Source organism: Galleria mellonella, unplaced genomic scaffold (genome assembly GCF_026898425.1).
Source record: "Galleria mellonella isolate WM207_F2 unplaced genomic scaffold, CSIRO_AGI_GalMel_v1 utg132, whole genome shotgun sequence".
Taxonomy (NCBI): Eukaryota; Metazoa; Arthropoda; class Insecta; order Lepidoptera; family Pyralidae; genus Galleria; species Galleria mellonella.
In genome coordinates this window covers 6469762-6492477 of record NW_026441989.1, presented here as the reverse complement: position 1 = coordinate 6492477, position 22716 = coordinate 6469762, and the positions used below count along the sequence as shown (strand labels likewise).

Below are 22716 nucleotides of genomic sequence, written 5' to 3'. Positions count from 1 at the left end.
GTGTGTTTAACGGCCAATTTGAGCAAGTTCGAGCTCATTTTGTATACATAAAGAGAAATTAGGTAATTTGTTTCTTGTCCCTTTTTATGAGTCGCTGTGCGAAGTTATTTACTGAACGTTTACACGTTAATTTATTACGTGAATCTAAGATGTATTAAGAATATTTGTATGGTATTGTCTTGTATTATTCTCATCAATATGATGTACAGAACATTGTTTAGAAAATATATGTTGTTACGTTGTGATTATTATAACAAAGGAATAATAACGCTCTTCGATTTTGGTAATATTGTGATTATAAATAATAAATCAACTCATTTATATGGTTTACGTATAGGTTATTATTAGTTTTAGCAAAAACTAGATAATATACACTTATTATCTAGTATTTTACTTAAACTTACTACAATACAGAAATATAAAATGCATTATTTATAAATTATGTATAAGTATGTGCAATAAAATGGTCTTGTCAGTTAAAGACAATCTTTTTTAGTCAATCTTTGAGATATGGACTGAAATATACAAAATATAAATATTAATTTTATATAATTTATAATGTATAATGTTTAAAAAAAATATTAGCTTAATTTTTTGATGATATGTGTTACATATGAACAATATATGAAGCCTAAAATATATAGTTTGTAGAATTTGTCTATAGACTTTAGAATAATAAAATGGTGTACTCACTGGAATGATTCCGTGTATAAGAGCAAGCAAACTATGATAGTTGTTTTCTTTAAACAACAAACATTAAGTCGGTGGGTTCCAAGTGGCTTAAGTAACTGAGATAGTGTGGTTGACTACTAACCACAGTTCATCACTCTACTTTGAATGGTCCTGGTACTTTAACTTTCTGTTTAAACTTTACAAACCTTGTACGAAAGTCGTCTGCTTGTATATCTCTGTCCACGTGTGTCTTTGCTGTAAAGCAACTGTAGGATGGAATAGTGCAGTGAAATTATAGTATACACAAGCCTAACATCTTAATCATCACAGAATAACACTACTGTACTCTTAAGCTGTTCGTCTCTATAGGCTAAGATTATCGCTCTTCTTCATGTAGTTCATATTTTAGTTTATTTGCTATGCCATCTTGCAAAAAACCAAATTATAAAAGAGACTACTCCTTAAAAATCTTGGACCTTGACACTGTCTACTCGTAGATGCGATGAAATATAATTAGTCTTTTTGTAGGTGTTCTAAATGAAATATAATTCATACCAGAAAAATATATAAATGTAGAAGAGCTAATTGACAATTTTAATTGGGTAGTAACTTAAAGGTTGTCGGTTTTTTATATACCCTTGGGCCACTTGCACAGTTTATAAATAAGATCCTACTCTGGTACAAGATTTCTCATGAGACACTGCTCGTATACAAAATGCAATATTATCGTACACAGTATGCATAACATATTGTCACAAGTAGACACACTCTGTAAAAAAAAAACTGTATATGATAACAAAATAAAAATTGATTTAGAGTCGACATATGGCTAAACTCTATCGACATCAAAAAGAGTTAAATCGATTTTGAATTTTAGATTTCGTGTAAAATTTAAAAAAAGAAAATGCAAAAGTAGTCAGTTTTTGGAAGCTGCGTAATTGGTACATCTTTTTATATAAATATCATCTGTTCATGTAGTAGTAAAAAATATGGATCACGTCGTTTTTGCATGAAGTATCTTTTTTACTCGACAATAAGAGTAGTAAAAGAAAAATCTAATTTCAAACAAAGTTTTGGTGTGATCAAACTGATATCTTAGAATATAGAATCGCATTAACTATATGTGAAATAATAATTTATTTTTTATTCTGTGTAGAACGATCTTATTCTCCAAATTTTAAATAGTTTCAGCTATAAAAAAATTATATATCAATATAACAGCATGAGACATGACAGAACTTTATCAGTCTATTCGTGACCACAGCTGGTGTAATCTGGTCGAAAAGTCGAGATAAATTAAGTAAATTCTTATAGTAAATGTAAATGATCAAGTTAATTCCCGTCTGGTTTATAAGAAAATAATATATCATAAGATATAATTCTAAAAATGTCTCTCTTTGAAATACTATATATTATAACCACCCAAATAAACATAATATATTATGTGATACGAACTGGTTTAGTTCAACAAGCAAGCAATGCATTCGGATTGAACTAATGTGAGAAACAGAGCGGATACCAGCTCAGTCCCAAACGAGCTGCACGATGTTTGCCTAAATCTGACAGCTGTACCTAATTCCAAACGTTGCACTAAATAGTTTTACGGAATCCTATATAACTTGGACTAGAAACGGCGGGGCTTCAACTGAGGCCATATGTAGCTGCGGAGCACTGATCTGGTTTGGGTAATAATGTTTTCAAATAACGAAAATGTACATATAAGCAGATCAAATTTAACTTTAATTACAGTTTCTTTTGTACAAATACCACATCCTTGCTAATATTAATTATTACTAGCTGACTCGGCAAACGTTGTTTTAGCATATACATTATTTGTAGAACTATACATGAAAATTTCTCGTACTACAATTATTATATTCAATGGCCATTTTGCAACCCTATTGCGGAATATAAAAACTGCGATTAAAAAACAGGGGTTGATCGTAAAACGGTGAAAATTTGAAGTTGTGTGTATTTTTCAATGCTAAATTATAATAAACTAAAAATAAAAAAAAATGTCAAAAAAATAAAAAAAAAATTTGGTGTGGGTCACCCTTATCATTGAGGGGTATGAAAAATAGACGTTGGCCGATTCTCAGACCTACCTAATATGCACACAAAATTTTATAAAAATCGGTAAAGCAGTTTTGGAGGAGTTTGGTAACAAACACCACGACACGAGAATTTAATATATTAGATATTATACTTGAAAGAATAAACCTAGATTTAAAAAGAATGCACTTAAATCTAGGTTTACTTACCTAGATTTAAGCATTTTTGGATAGTAATTTCTTTTCATTGCCACCCATTCGAAACGCAATTCAAACCGAGAAGAACGGGCAAGAAATTCAGCTGTTTTTTTTTCAACAAATTTATTATACAATTGAAGAAATTCTATAAATAGAAACTACTAAGCAGTATAAAATTTTTATCATTTTAATAACATCTATCCTAATCTAAAAAATTATTAATATTATTATGATTTGATGGGACATAACTATTATTGTTATATAATAATATAACTTTTAAACATTTTTGTATTATATAAAATACTTGTTATTTTTTCGAATTTATAATTAAAATAATATATAATAAATTTGTGATGGGAAAGACATAATTAAATGAAATTGTACTTGTAACTTTGTAAATTATAAATAAATGATCTGCAGATATCTATATTATAAATCTGCAAGTAAGTTTGTTTGTTTATTAAATCTTGCAGTTTAACCCATCATTACAGTTTTTTATACCACTTAAGTGGCAAACAAGCATACAGCCTGTCTGATGATAAGCTATAGTTTATGGACGCCTGCAACACTAAGGGTGTCACGTGCGCGTTGCCAACCCTGAAGAAACATTAATATAACCTTTTTGAAAAACCCCATACTGTAGTCTATAGGGAAAACCTTGGCAGGGAGTTTATTTCACAGCCTGAGCATTCGCGGGAATAAATTTCTTAGAAACTACACTGTATGTGACCAAGCGTGTGAGAATGAATTCCCTGCCGATGACGAGCGGTGTAATGATAAAATTGTGTATGTTTGTTTTATATAGAAAGAAGATGAATATAGACTATATTTGGTTCTGCTTAATGATCATATCCCGTGTCAGTGGATGAAGTTATGGGTAAAAAACTGTATATAATAAATAGTACTGTCTGTGGTACTACTTAGTACAGTATTGACTTCTTATATACCCCCTTTCACTCGCAAAAATATCGTACCTAACAACCACGCTTAATATCGTCTTCTATTTAAATTGTAGTGACAGCCATAGATTAAGTTGTTTTAAGCGATTTTCAAAAGAGAGAGTTTCCCAATTCAATTCCCCTGATAGATAGATACTCTTTATGGTTTTCTTCAAAAGATTACAATAGTAAACCTATACAAAAAATTACAAGAAATAATCACAATGAGAAAATAATGGGCGACCTTATCACTAAAAGCGATCTCTTTCAGGTAACCTTTGGATAGAGAAGAGTAATTATAAACTGTTTGACCGGAGGCACGATGAAAATTCTATTATTTCTAATTATAAAGATGTAATACATGTAATAATGTAAATATATATCCCTCCCATGTAGTTCCATATTAATTTAATCACCAATTAATCTGCCATTTTCTTTACGAAGAATTCCCTCTAAGTGCGAAGCAAAATTTTTTAATTAACATACTGCACCGCGTTCTAAATTCAAATATTTTCAGTCTAATGTGTCTACACAATTGTTTTAAAAGAAATATGGTAAATATTTTTCCACGATTAAAGGTTCTCTTTTGTTTGCAGAATAATTTAAATCATCACCATATCAGCTATTAATTGTCTACTGCTAAACATAGGCCTCCCCATATTGGGGGTTATGCCAATAGTGGCCACGCTTGGCAGACGAGTTGGACTCATAACGCCCACGGGAAAGGAAGGAATAACCTAATTTAAAATTCTTTAAAGTATATGTATAGAGAGAAATTATTATATAGAGCTTATGTAGTGCAATGATAATAATAGATAGGTATTAAGGACAAGCGATGGTCACTTTCTATCAGGTGGACATTTAACTGGTTTACTATTCCCAGTTCCATAAAAAGTTGATATATTTTGCGTGGTGTCAACTTTTACAAACAGGCATCTGAGTGCTTTATGAGATCATTACGTCACAACTCATATCCACAAACCGGTAAGAAAATTTTGACATAACTAATTTGGTGACAGCGATGGTACGTGCTTGGAAACCAACTAGATCGTATCCATTGGCATGTCCGATATTGTTCCGGGCTATATTTTATACAGCTCCGAAAATTGCAACCGCACAACCAACTTTAACAATTTACACGCTCGCGCTGCATATTACTAGTTTGCAATTGCGAGATATTTACAATTTTGTACTCTATTTGTAAATTTTTAGAGATCATTTTACGTATACAGATACGAACTATAAAACTAAATTTTGATATGTGAATATTATGTGAACTTATTACTCAATAAATATTAATCTCTGCCCTCTGCGATTTGAAATTCAATATTATTGCTTTTCAATTTGATATTAGTTAAATTCAGTATAATATGCGTTTTACGTACATAGTATTATCCATTTTACTATTTGTCATATAGTTCTAGGGATGGTTTCATAATTATCATACAAAGACGGATATGTGTGACTAAGCAAGAGACACAAACTTCATTTTGTCACTTTATTATACCATTTAATTACGGCTCGAGTAACTTCAGAGAAGGCAATTCGACAAATTCCACTAACATTAGAAATGAACGACGTTTAATGAGGAGCACAACATTTTAGAGCGAAATCAGCCCTGTGGCACTGTGATCTAGCTTTGAAATCGTCGCGAGTCAATTTTCCGCAAGGCCCAGATACATTAAAATTTATCCCTTGAGCTCTGACTTCATACTAAGTATACACTGTTCGAATTTAACTTTTTTATGCTAAACTGACTAACAGGCTAAATTGAAAATCGAATTTAATTTTTTTATGCTATTTGACCACCTAATGCAAAACTGTAATTATTACTTTTGTTCACGTAACCCATTCAATTGTGGCATCTCAAGTGTCAAACGGAACATCAAGGAATATATCTGCTACCCATGATAAATATCATACATTTCAATTTTAATATAATAATAAGTTTGTATACCGAAGAGTACAATCTGCCACTATGTCTGGCATTTATAGACTATGAAAAAGCCTTTGACTTGGTCGAGACATGGGCGATACTACAGTCCCTCCAGCGGTACCAGATTGACTACAGGTATATCGAAGTGCTAAAGTGTATGTACAGTAAGACTACGATGTCTATCCGAGTACAGAACCAGCTTATAAATCCCATACCAGTGCAGAAAGGCGTAAAACAAGGTGACGTCATGACGTCACCCGAAACTATGTTCTCCTTAGCTTGCTTATATTATATTACATAGTGCTTCGACTATGCTCGGAGTTTCTTTGCGTGACAGAATTTGAAATCCGCAAAAAAAAACCAAAGTAACCGACATAACCCGAAGGATAAGCAAGCTGAAGTGGCAATGGGCTGTTCACACAGCTCAAAGAACCGACTGTCTATAGAGGTGACCTATGTTCAGCAGTGGACGAATAATGGCTGAGATGATGATGATGCATGTGTTTGTATGTTTTATCAGAGGTTTACTTGACTATTATTAAACAAGTAATTAATAATAAAAATATGGCTGGCAGCACACCTGCAATGCCGCTGGTGTTGTGGGTGATCATGGGTGGCGGTAGTCACTTACCATCAGGTGAGCCGCATGCTCGTTTGCCCCCTGTGTTGTAAAAAAAAATATTTTTGTTTTATATGTGTCTTCTCTCTTATGTACAAATTTTTATATTTCTTTCAATTTCATAATCACTATTCAAAGTTAATTCTATGCAATTTGTTAAATTAAATAAGATAATAAAATTTGATAAAATTATACGGGTTTCGTTTTTACTATTTCAGTAGTGAATTCTAAGAAATCTATACCAAAATTAAGGAAGCTAGTCATTTGGGCCCACTGATCATCTGATACTTCCTTTAATTAATTTCTTATCCTCATAAAAATTATGTAGGTACTTACGTACTGATAAATAACATAATAATTTGATAGGACATAATAATAAATCTTCGTATAAATAAAATGAGTACCATAACATTATTGTAAGTCGATTTATGATTTTACGTAACACAACATAGGGGGTAACGTGCATGTAAAATTAATTCTTCATTAATTTTTGTGACAACCCTGAGCCTTGAGTATGTATCTATTTAATTTATATAAAGTGGAACCAACGATAGGATAAATAATAACGCTGTCGTAATACTGTCGATACGTACATACAATGTCACGTAAGAATAGTAATTTAATTTTGTTTATTTTGCCCACAAGTACATTTTCTTGATTAAAAATCATCCAATTAATGGTTAAAAATTCGTAAAAGTAGAATAGGTACTCTACTATGGAATGAGAAAATAACAGAACGAAAACAATAAAATTGCCTTCGATAGGTTCCAGGATTTTTATTGGCGTTAGTATAAATGAGGGATATTTTTCTTCCATCCACAGTATCACAGTTCGCACGTACCATATTAGCATGCGGGGAAACAAATCCAATCTGCCAAACACGACAGCGGTAACAAGAAGCGAGAACTTCCACGGACTTGTCACGTATACGTACCTACACGAGACTCGAGCCTCGCATATGAGATACAAAAGGCAAATTTTCAAAATTTACCAAACAACTTACACGCTATTGAAATAGAGACGAGAATCGTGTAATGTTCCAGTACACTCGTAATATACCGTTCATAAAGAGACGCGCCATTCTGTTCAACTGTTTCTATTCTGTGCAAACATAAATCACTTATGCGCTGCAATGCACGGTCGATGCAGTTGTCGCCATTGTCATCCTTTATTTATTTGTGTCTACAATTATTAGGTGTTACCGTGTGGCAATTTGCTAAGTTTATGAAGATGTTTGTATGTTCATATAACAGAATAGCTAGACAAATTTGAAGGTCGCTAATTTGACAAACGGCTGAACGTTATTCCCTACGTTTTTAAAGAAAGGAAGGTGGAATATTACGACTATGCAATGCAGTCAATATATACAATGGAGAGTTATCAAAAGAAGAAGAACCTTGGATAATGTCAGTCAGTTAATCGGCGCCGAAGTAGTATCGGCATAGAGGACTGATGTATATTAGATGTATGTTACGCATACCTACTTATTTAATTTGAGAGACCTTTTACCATTGGCACTGCTAGTTTTAACAGTGTCATTACTTTTTGTATACCTAGTTCTACATACACATACATTATTTGCAAAAAATGGCATCTTTGATTTATGACTAAATTATATTAAAAGAGAAAATAGCGTTCAGTTTAAAGAAAAGCAAGAGTAAATAAAAAAATTTCATTATTATTCGAGGGTCCCAAGCTCACAGATGGTATCGAGCCACTAAGGCGAGACTGATACCCTGTGTGTATTCTACCGCTTGAATAACGGATTGAGTTCCACCTGTGATTCGTTGCACACCTAGTGTTACTGGCATCCATAAGCTGAAATAACCGTTTACTATCAGACGGGCTGTATGCTTACTTGCCACCTTCGTGGTATAAAAAAAATATTCAAAATGTCTGTCATACACAAAAAATAAGCAGAGCATGCCTCCCTCTTTAGCAGGAAATAAACGTAATTAAGCAAAATTTTCTAATCTAAAAATCTATCTTTGTTCTCCTGCAACCTCTTAAGTGTTAAAGTCAGTATTGAATCGACCACAGTGTCTACGAGAATATTTAAATATGTTAGTGTTGTTGTGCGTCAGAACTTATACTGTTATTAAGTATAGTCTTAAATGACAATAATATATTAAAATTTATTTTAATAGAAATATAAGTTCAATATACACCTCAATAATACTTTACGTCAATTTGCTCAAGAATAAAAATAATATAACAGTGTTTCATAAAGCGCCATCTGTAGTGAAAATTTGAAATAACTACACCATAAAATTGGACTCTACAAGCAACCCTGCGCAACGTACGAACAAATACATAATACCGCCCTCTATATTACACCCTGAAAGTTGCAGCTAAGGTTTATGCAAGTTTGTAAAATCTCAGAATTCAGTAGAAAATTATGAAGCTCTGAACTACTCAATTTTCTAAGAGACAGAGTTATTTTCACATAAGTAAGACAGATGGAGCTATAACATTTGTACGTAGAAAGTATTCTATGTTTCAGTGTAATATATCAAACTTCAATATATTAAGACAAAGATATATATACGTCCGACGATATATATTATTTTTAATAATAAGATAATAGGAAATATATTTAAAATGATATAGATAATTAACCAAGACAACCAAGTCAGTTAACCAAGACAATTTGAAATGAATATTATTTATATATTCTACAAATAAACCTAATAATTATGGCAACGCATGGGGGTATTATGGGCAAAACAGTATACTCTGTTATGTCCATGGTACTGCTCATGTCTATAGGTGACGGTTACCACTTTCCATCAGGTGGGCCGTCAGCTTGTTTGCTATTCTAAGTTGTATAAAAACAAAACAAAATAATAATTACTATTACATAAATTTATCTTTAAACAAGAACTAAATAAAAAACATATAAAATAATTTTATAATCGAATTAGCAACCTGCCCCAGCTTCGCACGGGTGCAATTCTGTAAGGAGCATTTATATTTAATTATTTAGAGCTTCTCTATAAACGACATTTGACGATTTATTATCATGTATTGTTTTACGGGAGCTCCATCTCGCGATTAGCCAACATATAGTTGGACATGAGTAAAACACTCTTAGGTCTATACTTACTCGGTATGGCTTTTTCTATTTTGTTATTTTATATTTTTTATTTGAGCGTTTTTACACACACAATGACATTAATTCTATTTTACTATATTTTAAATTTGTAACAAAATATATATTAAGTACTAGCTTTTCTCTATCTACAACTTCGTCCGCGTAACCGGGATATGCTTATTGAACAGGATAAAAAGTAGTATATGTTTTTCTTCTTCCGATATGGTAGATGTATGCCAAATTTCAAAGTGAATATGTATTGCCTTGAAGGAGAGACACTGAACCAAAACAAAATTTTGACAGACAAAAATGAAATACTTGAAATGGGATTTTCATGTAATAGTTACAATATTTTGTACGTTTTATAAGATAACAAAACAAATAGATAACAGAAAGAAATGAAAATAAACACTTAGTTCTTGAGTTCTAAAGTTCCTTTGGGGGATAACCTCCAAACGTTCGCCTTCGTAAATATTTCAGTGGACTTTACGAATTCTGTGCTTTACCGTATTTCAGCAAGTCACTGGCTTTAGTATATTCTTGTATACTTTATACAGTAATTTTTAATAATTGTAATTTATGTAACGGGTAATTTATTATATTTAAAATTTTCAAGCCTAAAATAATAAAGTATTGTTAAAAAAAATAATAAAAAATTTTATACCACAAAGGTGGCAAACAAACATACAGCCCGTCTAATGATAAACGATCACTATAACCTATAGCCTGCAACACCAGAGGTATCACGTGCGTGTTACTGACCCTGAAGAAACCTTAATATACCCTTTTTGAAGAACCCCATACTGTTGTCTTTAGAGAAAACCTCGGCAGAGAGCTCATTTTACACCCTGAGTGTTCGTGGAAGAAATTTTTCTAAAGTCGCACTGTATGTGACCATTTAGACTCAAGCGTATGAGGATAAATTCCCTGTCGATGGCGAGCGGCGTGATGATGAAAGATGGCTATAGACATCATTTCAAACAATTCCTTAGAACACAATCCGTTATACAAGCGATAAAACACACAAAGGGAGGCAAAGTCTTAGACTTAAGGGCTTAATACCGACTGTGAACTTGGAATCGTTAAAAATTCTCATAGCACGTCTGTGAACCGAGTTAGGAGGACCAAGCTGAAATTAAGGTGCTCCGGCCTACAGATAAGAGCAGTGCTACATGAGTGCTGGACTTGCGACTTGTACTTGTCTTTGTTTCGGAGTGAAGTACCGTTTCACTCTATTGAACACCTCGAATTATTTAGGTGCCAGCTTGACCCTATCTTCTAGGTAACCTCGGAACTCTACAGCGCTGAAGATGTCAACGCCGAGGATCTCAATACAATTTCGTTTAATTCAAATTAATTACCAATTTTATATTTGATGGGAACTGGCAACTAACTTTTTATACAAAATTTAAATTATTTTCTTTATAAAAAGTGTATATCAATAGTATGTGATAGATTTACCTATATAAAGGTTAAATTCAAATTGATATACACTCTAAAAATAACTACATCTAAAATAGCAATCAAACTACAGAAACTGTTGTTTAGGTAAATGTGGTCAGCAATCAAGGAAGGTAACTCTTTTAGAACACTAATCGGTGTACCGGTGTGCGGTGACTAGCATGCGGAGACCCGCTTTCAGCATTTAAATTCTGGCTAGGGTTGCCAACTAGGTTTAGTCCATAATAACGAACAATCAAAATATTATCCTAATTTTAATTGAATTCGGAAAAGGGTAAGGTACGGTTGTATTTTTTTTATGTTTATTGCCTTTAGTTCCTCATTTGAAACTGAACCGAAAATACTTTTCGTATTTGGAAGGATATATTTTCAGTTTAATCTCATATCAATTGCATTAAAATCGGTTAGTTTAGTTTAAATTAAAATAACTAGTTTTGTCACAATTTACTTGTATAATATAATTTAAATTAATAAATCCCTACTGCGACAAAATTTTTGGAAACAAAATACCCTGATAAATATTATATACTTTATATTATTTTTTATGTATTTCAAGTAAATGTTTATGATTATAAACAGAGCGATAATAATGTTATATGTATACTATGAATATACGTATAATAATATTATTTAATACTCTCTTCTAAATTCTGACTATCTTTACTATTATTGAGAGAAAGCTTTGTATAATAAGTTAGAAGTAAGAATATACAAGTAAATTTATTATTTTACTGATTTAAGTTAAGAAATATACATACTAGAGTACGAAGATAAACAACGAGAATATACATATAGTTAAATATAATTCAATTGTAATTAAAAAAGCCTCTTGTTTTTTCAATGGATATGTAATTTCATAAAAAATATTGACAACCCTGTTTTCGCTGTCGGAACTACTGTCCACTCTAGTATCCGGTATACACTTATCGAAATTCCCTTGACAACTGATATTCAAAACTTCTACAGTCGAATACATTATTGATATATTATATATAATATGTTATGTTAAGGTTTCATACCTTAAAAGGAAAAACATAACCCTTATAAGATCACTTTGTTTCTCGTCTATCTTTACGTCTACCAAGATCCTTTTTGTTAATAACCCACGAAGATTTAATACATTCAAAATTAATATCAAATACTTACACTACTTACTTACTTAATGTTTACAATCCTTAAAATTGTGAAAAAATCAAACCTCAAAGTCAACGCTATCAAAAGATACAGTCATTTATAGCGTCACAACACATAGAATACTTCCCGTTGACACAAAATCATGAAATTTGGTAAAAAGTAAATACAGCATAAGTAAAGAGAAAAATTTGAAATATTATATTTGTAGTAATATGACAAAAAAAATTTACAATATACTTTTTTCCATTTATAATTTGACTGGAACTGTCGGTGCACGAATTTGGCTCGCACTTGGCCGGTTTTTAAGTGATATCCATACAAAGAAGAAAGTAAGCAGCGATTTATTTTAATATTATTTTGTTGGCTATATATATAAGCAACTTTTATTATGTTTTACAAATTTATTAATTGACCTTTATATTAAATATTTCACAAAACAGTATAGAAAACTTTATAATTATCTACAAGCAAGATTAAATCAAGGCATAAAATATTACTTTATAAGAAACTGGGAACACTTCAGAAAGTCAGACGATTTCAAATACGGAAAAATACTATAAAAGATTCCGGTTTAATGCAATAAAATGCTTGCAAATTTGATATTGAAATTATGAATTGGATTTGTTGCCTCGACTCGAACACGTCACCCCAAGCTGCGGTTTGTAAATTGACTTATTATAAAATGACTCAAAAGGAAAATCTTTTTGTTACATTTTCTTTGTCTGTGACATTTTTTGGAAGAATAAACGAGATACTGTACTTAATAGCGGTTATATGACAAAAGTAGATTATAATTATTAGACAATATCAAATTTCAGTCAATACTTTATATTTAATGCATAAGTTATAATCCAAAACAACAATTGCAACTATTCATGAATATTTTTGCTGCTTATACCATAAGATATCAATCGTTAACTATCCACTGCTGAATATAGGCCTCTCCCATAAAAGAAGTATTTTGCCAGTTATTGCCATGCTTGGCAGGCAGATTGACAATCGCAGTCAGGTTTAGTGATATTTTAAGAAGGACGTTGCTGCCCATTCCTCGACCATTAAGTTTCCATAGTCACCTCTAACGACACACACGGGAAAGGAAAGGATGGCCCATTCTACGCCAGAACTACACAGTATTTGCTTCACATGATAAATATGAATTTTGAATATTCCTTTTTTACTTTCTGTTGTTTTATTTATAATAAGAAATAACATGTCGCTTTACGCACGCAAAATAAATAAAAATTAAATTGAATAAATTCGATAATTAGGAGTATTGCATTATCTCAAATTTCAAGCAAACTGACAGAATTTGATTAAAAATACCTGACTGCATAATAATTATTCAAATATCTTTACGAATTTTCACGTATATATAACGTGTGTATCAGTAAGATTCGATGCCAACCATCTTTTTCATCTTCATCATCAGCTTTGTAGGATTTTATTCATAAACAATTAGCTTTTACCCACTACTTCATCCGTCTCATATTTGTTTACTGCCTAGGATAATAAGTAGCCTATATACTTCTCCATCCGTGTATACCAAAAATAGTAATTTATTAAGCCAAAGGTCGCTACAGAGGTAACAAATAAATAAACTCACTTTCACATTTATAATAAAATATACATAAAGGTTTACAAGTAAGTAGTTTATTGGATCATTATTATATAAACTCAGAAAGTCGTAATATTAAATTTAGTTAAGAATATAGTATTTAAAAATAATGAAAATGTAATGGTATCTTCAAAAATAGAATGATTTTATAATTTTAATATGTACACATATACGAACAAATGCAGTTTTAATATATGTATATAAGTTGGTATAAAAAATAGATTTAAATCGATAACTAGCTTCCAGTAATAGTTTTAACTAATATTATAAAATAAGTCCTGATAAAATCATCATTCGCGCGGTTATGCTCGCGTTCACATCACGATCACTTATGATTAAATTTAATTAATGATTTATGTAATTAATATATGATTAAATCACGGATGGAATCTAAACTAGTCGAGCATTCTAGACTAAAATATACGTAAGCCAGTTTGGTTTATCTTACAGTTACAAAATAAGTAATCATTAGGATAAAACATAAGTTCATTTGAACTCTTACCATTATTCAGCATTCAGTTTCTTCTAAAAATTCTAGCAATTCGTGTAAAAGATGTTATAATAAAAATAGTTAACTAAGTTGGCTGTCAATGAAGTCAGACACTCGATAGCACGCTAACAAGTAAAGTTGAAGATAAAGAAAAGTATTAAAATTCGAGATGCATTCGACCAAACGAAGCAAGTTTTTACAGGTCTTTGAATACAAAACGAACAAAGTCAATACGAGTCTTTAAGGTATATCTATTATTTAAATATTTACTAAAGAATTTTATAAGAAATCTTTAGATATTTGCAAAAGACTTTTAACGAAATGAAGGTAATATACATATTGGGATCGATTCTGAGGCGTCATTTCTATAAAATTATCTTCTGACCTAATAGGAATATTAATTTGATAATTTTACAAAATAACTCTTTCAGAAATTTATATTGGTCATTAGAATAAAGATTTCCCATTAACATCAAATTGAAAATTTATTAAACTTTTTTTTAGTAGATTTTATCAATGGCGCCTTCAAATCGACCTTATTGTATATGTGGAACTACGAGTACATAACATAATATTACGCGAGCTGTTTCCCAGAATTTCGCCCACGGCAGACAGCTCCTGTACTTATGGCAATTTTAGAAAAATCCTTAATAATAATAGTCAATCCTATTACACGAATCATTGGTAATATCATTTATATATTTTATGTCGGCGGTAAGTGAAAAGAATGTTAGGTCGACAGGTTGCGATTTCCCTGAAAACTATCGCGGTTAATTCCGTAATAAATTTGTAATGATGAACAAACTGGCCTGACTTTACCCACACATATTATCCTTCACTAGTAGTCCCTCGCCAACGTAAACTAGGCTACAGGCTACAAGGTGCGTTATCATTTTATCTATGAAAATAATATTTGTATTTGTTTAAACTTCGTAAATTCCGAATCGAATTTTCGCTCAAATTCAAGTAGACTTCTCGATCTTGCTTTGTAGACTGTACTATAAACTGTCTCAATTATTAAAACTGAAGAACCTGCACTTATATTAAAATACAAAATAAAGACTCGACTCTAGAACGTTTATTTCATATTTCTTTAATCTATTTTCGTATAAAATGCTTTAAGAATTTCCGGAAGTTATCCGGTACGCCGCACCGGAGTCGGAGTGAGCTGCATAGCGGCCGTAATGCCTGTTCAAGTTAATAACATCGCTGTAGCGATGTCGTTACAATTATTACTACTTCGTAGAAACATGTTTAGGGAAAGTGAGAGTAACTAATATAGATATATCGATTGTTTAGAATACTTATGTGTATTCTATATTATAAGTGTAAATATTATTAGTGTAATAGCAATCCGAGTAATGTGTGTTCTTAAATAATAATATAGGTACTATACTATTATCACTTTAAGATTCTTTTTAAAATTAAATAGACTCCAATATTTATAAAATTAGAATATTTATTTTTATCTAAGTTTTCGTAAATCATTATTTTACACTATATTATAAAATGCCAAATGTGTAACTATTTGTAAATTCAATATTTAATCTAATTTATTTCATAATCAATATAATATATGAGATATTAATAATTGCCCAATACAAATATTTGTAAACAATTTTTACAAGAACATAATTAGGCATATAGCAAAACTGTTAGCGAATAATAAAAGCGGACACCCTCAATGAATTATCGGAGTTCAGTGACCCGCCAAATTTACGATATCCGAGATATCGATAAAATCGTCCCGCGGGACCGCAGCAGCACTGTCTGCTCTTAACTTATGTTCACCTAGTGTTAATTTCAGGACGATGTCGTCAGACAAATTCGCCAGAGGCGCGTAGTTTGCACGCTTACACGTTTTTAATGGATTCCATACGAATCGCGAAGATATTTGTTGTCTACTATTTTCTATTCTTATTACTAATAAAATATCTATAAGAGCATCATTGATAATGTTCAAAAATTAAGTTGTTGATTGTTACAAAATGATTTTAAAATATATTTAATGAAAAAACTATTTTACAGACCTCCATATACATCAAAAGTTTTAATTAGAAACATTTTTTATTATGTAAAAAAATTATTTGTTTAAATTTAATGAATCATTTTGAAAGTTAGTATTTCATCTATTTATAAATACAGTTTCATCGTAGATATAAAAATCTGATTCAGGTAATTTGAGCATTATCCATAATGTAACAGAGTACAAACTAGTGTAATAGAAAGAAGGCCTCCAAGTAAAAACATATTATACAAACATTTTTTACCTAATGGTTAGGTGGTAGAAAATGCCATATGCCATTAAACTCACCACTTGTATAAAGGTATATTGTGCAATAAAGAATAAATAAAATAAAATAAATAAACATTACAAAGATCTCAGGTTTGATATCGTTGTCTGATATCTTGTAATAAAAGCTATATTAATTTACGATATATGTAATTTTTGATGTTTACTATTATTTTAAATTAGTGGAGATAGTAAAAAAAATACAAGTAGGTACAACTCTAATTCCATATAATAACCCACCCTGGGTGTAATCATTTTTCAGTTCACCACTGCCAAAATGTTACCATGACACCTACATTCTGGCAATGGCAACTGTTAAAGGGAGTGTTATTAATACCTGCGTCATAATATTCCTTTATATACGTAGAGAAAGTTTGCAAGTAGCAAAATTACTCAATTTAGAGCCCCATGATAACATAACTCGCGTACAGCATCATTAACATATTCATATCGCCTTATGCAATTTTGAGGCGAGTTCATAACTCAGAACTGCCTTTGTTCTCTAAAATAAAATATTAAGAGCGGTCGCATGTTTAAAGATGCTCCGTAGGATATCTATCGAGATAGTTTACATGGATTCTTTTTCGAAACATTATGTCATCAGATATATTGATTATTTGCTCAACTATAGTCTTAGACACTGAACGCTAAAGTCTAAATTGGAATGCATTCAATGTAAACTTAATACATACATTTTTCAGGACGAAAGAGGTTGCGTGTCGGTGTGGCGTAGTAACTGTAGTACTGAATAAGTAAATGCCTCGAATAAATCAAGTTAATTGCGTCGGAGCACCTCCTCGTATGAACAGCAACCTTCTAGTACGATTTTCGATAGAGCAGTTGTAGCGTTCACTTCCGAAATCTTTTCGTCTTCAATTTTTATACAGGTATCTTCTAAATTTAAACTCCTAATATTTAAAATACAAAATTTTCTTTATACGTTCGTAATATAACTACCACATACATGTAAGGCCGGCAACACACCTGCAATTTATCTGCTGTTGCATGTGCCTATTTCGTAAAGGATCTATCGTGGAAATAGATAAATAAGATAATTAAAAGATAGGTATATGTTTTTACAGAAGTGATTAAAACTTTAAACTAATCCGAAATTGAGTTCGTAATAAAAAGAGCAGACGGTATCGATCCAGCTCAGTATAGTTTTGCTCTAAACAGAACCGAAAATCCCAAACTTGTAAAGTTCTGTTGGAAACTAATAATGTAACTTATGTTAGGTAGCCAGCAACTAAACAGGCCGAGTTGAGAACAAAAACTGCCCCTCGGCCGAAGTGAAATCCAACTTTATACGTTTTCTAAATGAAATATTTACGGCGATTATATCTGTATGACCTTCGGATATTTTGACATTATCACTATAATAGTACTAACAGTATAGTATCCAAAAACTTCTTTAGTCCTTTTCTATCCACATTAATCATAGTTTTCAGTTGTAAATTATTAGTCGATTTGATTGAATAATTCGCAATGTTGTTTTTTTATCCTCGTATTTTTATAAACTTTCAAGTCTATTTATGTATTGGTAAAGTATTTGTTTTCTATTCTCTCAACAAGAGAGAAAATGGTTCTGTTATGTTTATGTATGATCTAAAATATGTATCTATGTATATAGTGCACCTAATAATTGAAACTCTAAAATTATGACATAAACATTCTCCAGAAAATAAAATTACGAGACGGATGAGAGTAAAATGCAAGTTGATTTTAATATGTGTAGGTTTGCGAATATTTCTAGTTAAAATGTTGGCACGCGCCGAAAAGCTTGAAATTACATGCAAAAATAAAACGATGTTTTGTTACTTATATATGTATACCTACGTATAAGTTCAGTGATGTGTTAATACTTACCACCTTTAACTGACAGTCTTCTAGGCTAAATTCTAAATAAAAATTTACACAACGTTCAAAAATATACAGGACAAAGAAATATGAATACATCATAAAAATATGTGGTATTAAAAAATGGAATTAATTTTGGTCCCGTGTCTCATTGTTTTATAGATGTGAGATGTCAGATTACAGGATTTTATGATCGAAACTTAGCCAAAATCTTAAAATTCATGTATTATTTATTTGAAAATTGTAATTTGCGTGAAGTCACTATCCATTCTTCTGCATCATCATCATGTCAGCCTTTAACTTTCTACTGCTGAACATAAGCCTCCCCCTTTGGGGGGTTTTGTCAGTAATCACCACGCTTGGCAGGTGCATTGGCAACTACAGTTAGGCCTTGGAGATGTTTCGAGAGGGACGCTGCTGCCCATCCCTCGCCCTCCCTTATTTATTTATATTCGGGTCTTACAACACCCACAGAAAAGGTAGGGGCTGCCTATTCTATGCCGGGACCACACGGCTATACAACATTATTAAACTTTAAATAAAGCCATATGGAGACATAAAGGCGAGATATTTGTTTTTTTTAAGTTTTTAAATTGGCATTGCCTAACATAAATAATAGAAATAATATTATATAACCAGTTAAGTATAATAATTTGAAAAAATGCGATAAACAATATAAATAAATACCTCTGTTAAAGCCCATTATCTCTCCCTTTAAGTAAGTAACTATATATATATATATATATATATATATATATATATATATATATATATATATATATATATATATATATATATATATATATATATATATATATATATATATATATATATATATATAAATAAATCTATTAGGGCCTTAATGCATAATTTAGTAATTAATATATGAGGTAATATATGATGAGGTGCTAATTGAAAATCAGCGTTTCTGTTTCTGCAGAAACTTTAAGCTGAATTCGTATCCTTTTTCATTTCCATTACACTAACCGATTTCAACCGATTTTACTTGCAGTCTATGTAAGTGTATTGAAATAAATGTTCATTAATTCATTCATTCATACATAATACAATACCCAAGTACTTTTTGAGTGCAAGCATATATTTTATTTTATTGGGCGCTACTATGGTATATTTTTTAACTGACCGAAAGTTTTTTTTACGACCGGTGTTATGTCCGTTATGCCTACAGAATTTTCGTTATTTATTACAGAAACACGACATGATCTATTGCAACGATTCATTTACTCTAAGCTCCAATGACGGTTTTGGATGTCGCTTTGATAGGCACCAAATAAATATATTTTAACAATTATTATATACTGAACAATCCATATATAATAAAATGTGTTGTATGAAAAAAATGGACACAGTGCACATATTTTTTTATATGTCTAATAAACTTAACGCCCGTGTTCATTACAGCAGCTGTTTTTTTATTGTCTTAGAAAAATAATATTAACACAAATAATGTTTCATACATATAGTTGGTACTTCTTCAAAAAGGGTGTGTTAAGATTTTTTCAGGGTCGGCAACGCGCACGTGACACCCCTAGTATTGCAGACAGACTGTATGCTGTCTGACACCGTGTCAGACATGCATACGTGTACAAAAAAAACTAATAAATATATATTTAAAGAAAAAAAGTAACTATTTTTCAAGTAACTAACATAATTCCAAATAACCCTACATTAAACACAGTTTCACGAACATTAGTCTTTTTCACATTATTTAATGCACAATTAAAAGTATTTATATATAGGTTTTTATCTTCTAAAATTCCAATTTCGGACGATAGATATCCGTTAGATTATATAGGTTATTGTTAAGTGGGTGATAATTTTTAGATGCCGATCGGGGCTTACCGTCTCGGCGGAACTGATTGATTAATAGCCCAAAATACTTAACCCTCCTTTGCTGCCCTTTTGGCTTGTAAAAGAAAGGCATTTTTAATGTCCCTAATAATGTAGCTACTGCTTTCAAAAATGGCCATATAAATGATAGTATTATTATTATTATTATTTATCAGAGCAAAACTTTGTACAAAAGTCATTTGCTTGGGTACTTCTGTCCCATTCGTGTTTTTAGCGTGAAGCAGTTGTGTTTGAATGGCTGTGTTTCAGTTTGAAGGGTGGGATATGGCAGTGAATTACAGGGATAGAGATATAACACCTTAGTCCTCAGCAATGATGACGCATGGTGCCCAGACGGTATAATCTGTTATGCCCATGGTACTGCTCATGTCTATAGGCGACGGTTACCATTTTCCATCAGGTGAGTTTTCATCTTATTTGCCATTTTAAGTTGCATGAAAAATTATTAAATTTCTATTTTTTGAAATATCTAAGATTCAAGGACAAATTTCAAACTATGTGAACTTCCTCTTATTAAGATCCAGTTTTGTTATAAAAATCTAGTATGCTGCAGCTCGGATTAATCCCACTAGACTCCACCAATAAAATTTGAATGGTAATTAGTGCAAATCAAACGTACGCAACATTAATTATCGCAAAATGACAAACAATCGCTTAATTACCTACACTCGAATGGCGACCGCCAAATTAAGCGACGACCAATCTACAAGTACCACCGTGTAAATATACTTCAATAATTAACTTTGAACTGTAGTGTAATAAATTTATTGTGAATATACTTAGGGATGGAATACTATATCCAATTAAATAGTATGTATAAATAATGATATGTAGGCAAAAACCAATTAAATGCGCACACGTGGAGAGTTCCATACTTATAATAATTTGGAAATAGGTTTTCGTATTTTTTAGGTAATTATTTCTTTGAGTAAATATTTAAGAAATAATTTATCTATACAGATACCAATATATTTACTTTATTCTTTATACTTGTGTGAAATAGCTACCTAAAAATTATTATTAATATTTGGATTACGACTTTATAAGATCCTCTTCTTTAAAACAAACAAGTACATTTGAGGGATTTTTAATGATTTCTCAAAATTTGTGCTAGTTTAAAGCATTTAGGTTTTTGTTCAGAATGCTTACAAAACAAACAAATACAGAAATTCTGAAATTCTTAGCATATGTATTTTATCATATTTTTTTCAAATTAGGAACCTACCTTAAAAGAAAAAGACAAAATATTTCTATTGTTAAAATAAATTTATTAGAGATAATTTTTTTTATGAAGTAGATAGATAAAATATGTGCAAATTGAACTTTTTAAAAAGAATGGATGTAAGTTAAAATTATTGAAATAAAAAGAAAATTTTAATCCTAAAATACTAAAATTTGGAATAAACTATCGTATCGCGCGTAATCTATCGAAGACTATATTGTAGTATACGAGTATATACTATCTGTGTTCAACAAATGCAGATTTAAAGGTTCTTATTTCATATTCTTTGACCCTTCTTAGAAATTCTACCTCGATGAAATTAATAAATATATCAAAAAGCACTATCTAGGTCTAAACTTACTTGATAAGGGTGAAAGGGATTGTTAGTAATGGGGTTTAACCGACCCATTGCCAGCAATACAGGGTGTATTGCTCAGGTCGACTTTCACGTGGTTCCCCCGGAAACCATCATGGTTAAATTTAGTAGAATTTCTCACTATGGGCTAACTGACCTGCTTTCATCGTTAACTATCATCCCTCGCTGGTACCAGTGAGCCAACATCCTCCATCGATAGTGGAGGCGAGGTTACCATTCTATTATCACCCATTAAAAAAACTAACGTGATCTTGTTCTATGCTCATAAACTAAGAAACTGGCATATCGAATTAGAAAAATAATATATATAAAATAAAAAGACATAACGCATATTGATTCATAAAATCGTAAGACGTTAAACTTGTTAATACTTATAGCTTGTAGCTTTAATCTCTTGCAATCTGCATGACTGCATGACTGCACCAGAATTGTCTGCCAAAAACTGAACTGCATTCAACTATTTTTCGCGCAGTCATAACCAACTAAAAACGAATAAATTTTACAAAAAAACAAGGCATAAACTTAGTCGCGTTTTTTAATCAATTTATAAATTTGATTTTCTATATAAGAATTTTTTTTATAAATTACGCCAATAATTTTGTAATTAAGAGGTCTCACTTAATTAAAAATTATTACATTCTGAATTTTTATTAGTTAACATGCTTAACATAGATTGTAGCATTTTTTTCGTAATTTTAAATCGAAGCCCGAAGAAAAATTATATTATTTTTCTTTTATTTTTGTGTAAAATATAACTTGTATAATTAGCCAGTTTTATTTGTAACAGAGATAAAATAGTTCAACACACTGTATCATAACGCCATCACTTTAAAACTAAGCAGAATGTGTATAATACTATATATACTAAACATTAGAGACGTCGTTTTT

At 31.0% G+C, this 22716-nt stretch overlaps 1 protein-coding gene across 1 annotated transcript in view; it reads right to left on the bottom strand.

Moving 5' to 3' along the window:
• The window catches only part of LOC113518046 (lachesin-like), a 252845-nt gene extending 246402 nt beyond the window's left edge, over nucleotides 1–6443 (bottom strand). Inside the window, exon 1 of the mRNA XM_052901881.1 lies at nucleotides 6427–6443. The gene's annotated coding sequence lies outside the window, so the exon portion shown is untranslated. The remainder of the gene's footprint in view (nucleotides 1–6426) is intronic.
• Between the last annotated feature and the right edge of the window lie 16273 nt (nucleotides 6444–22716).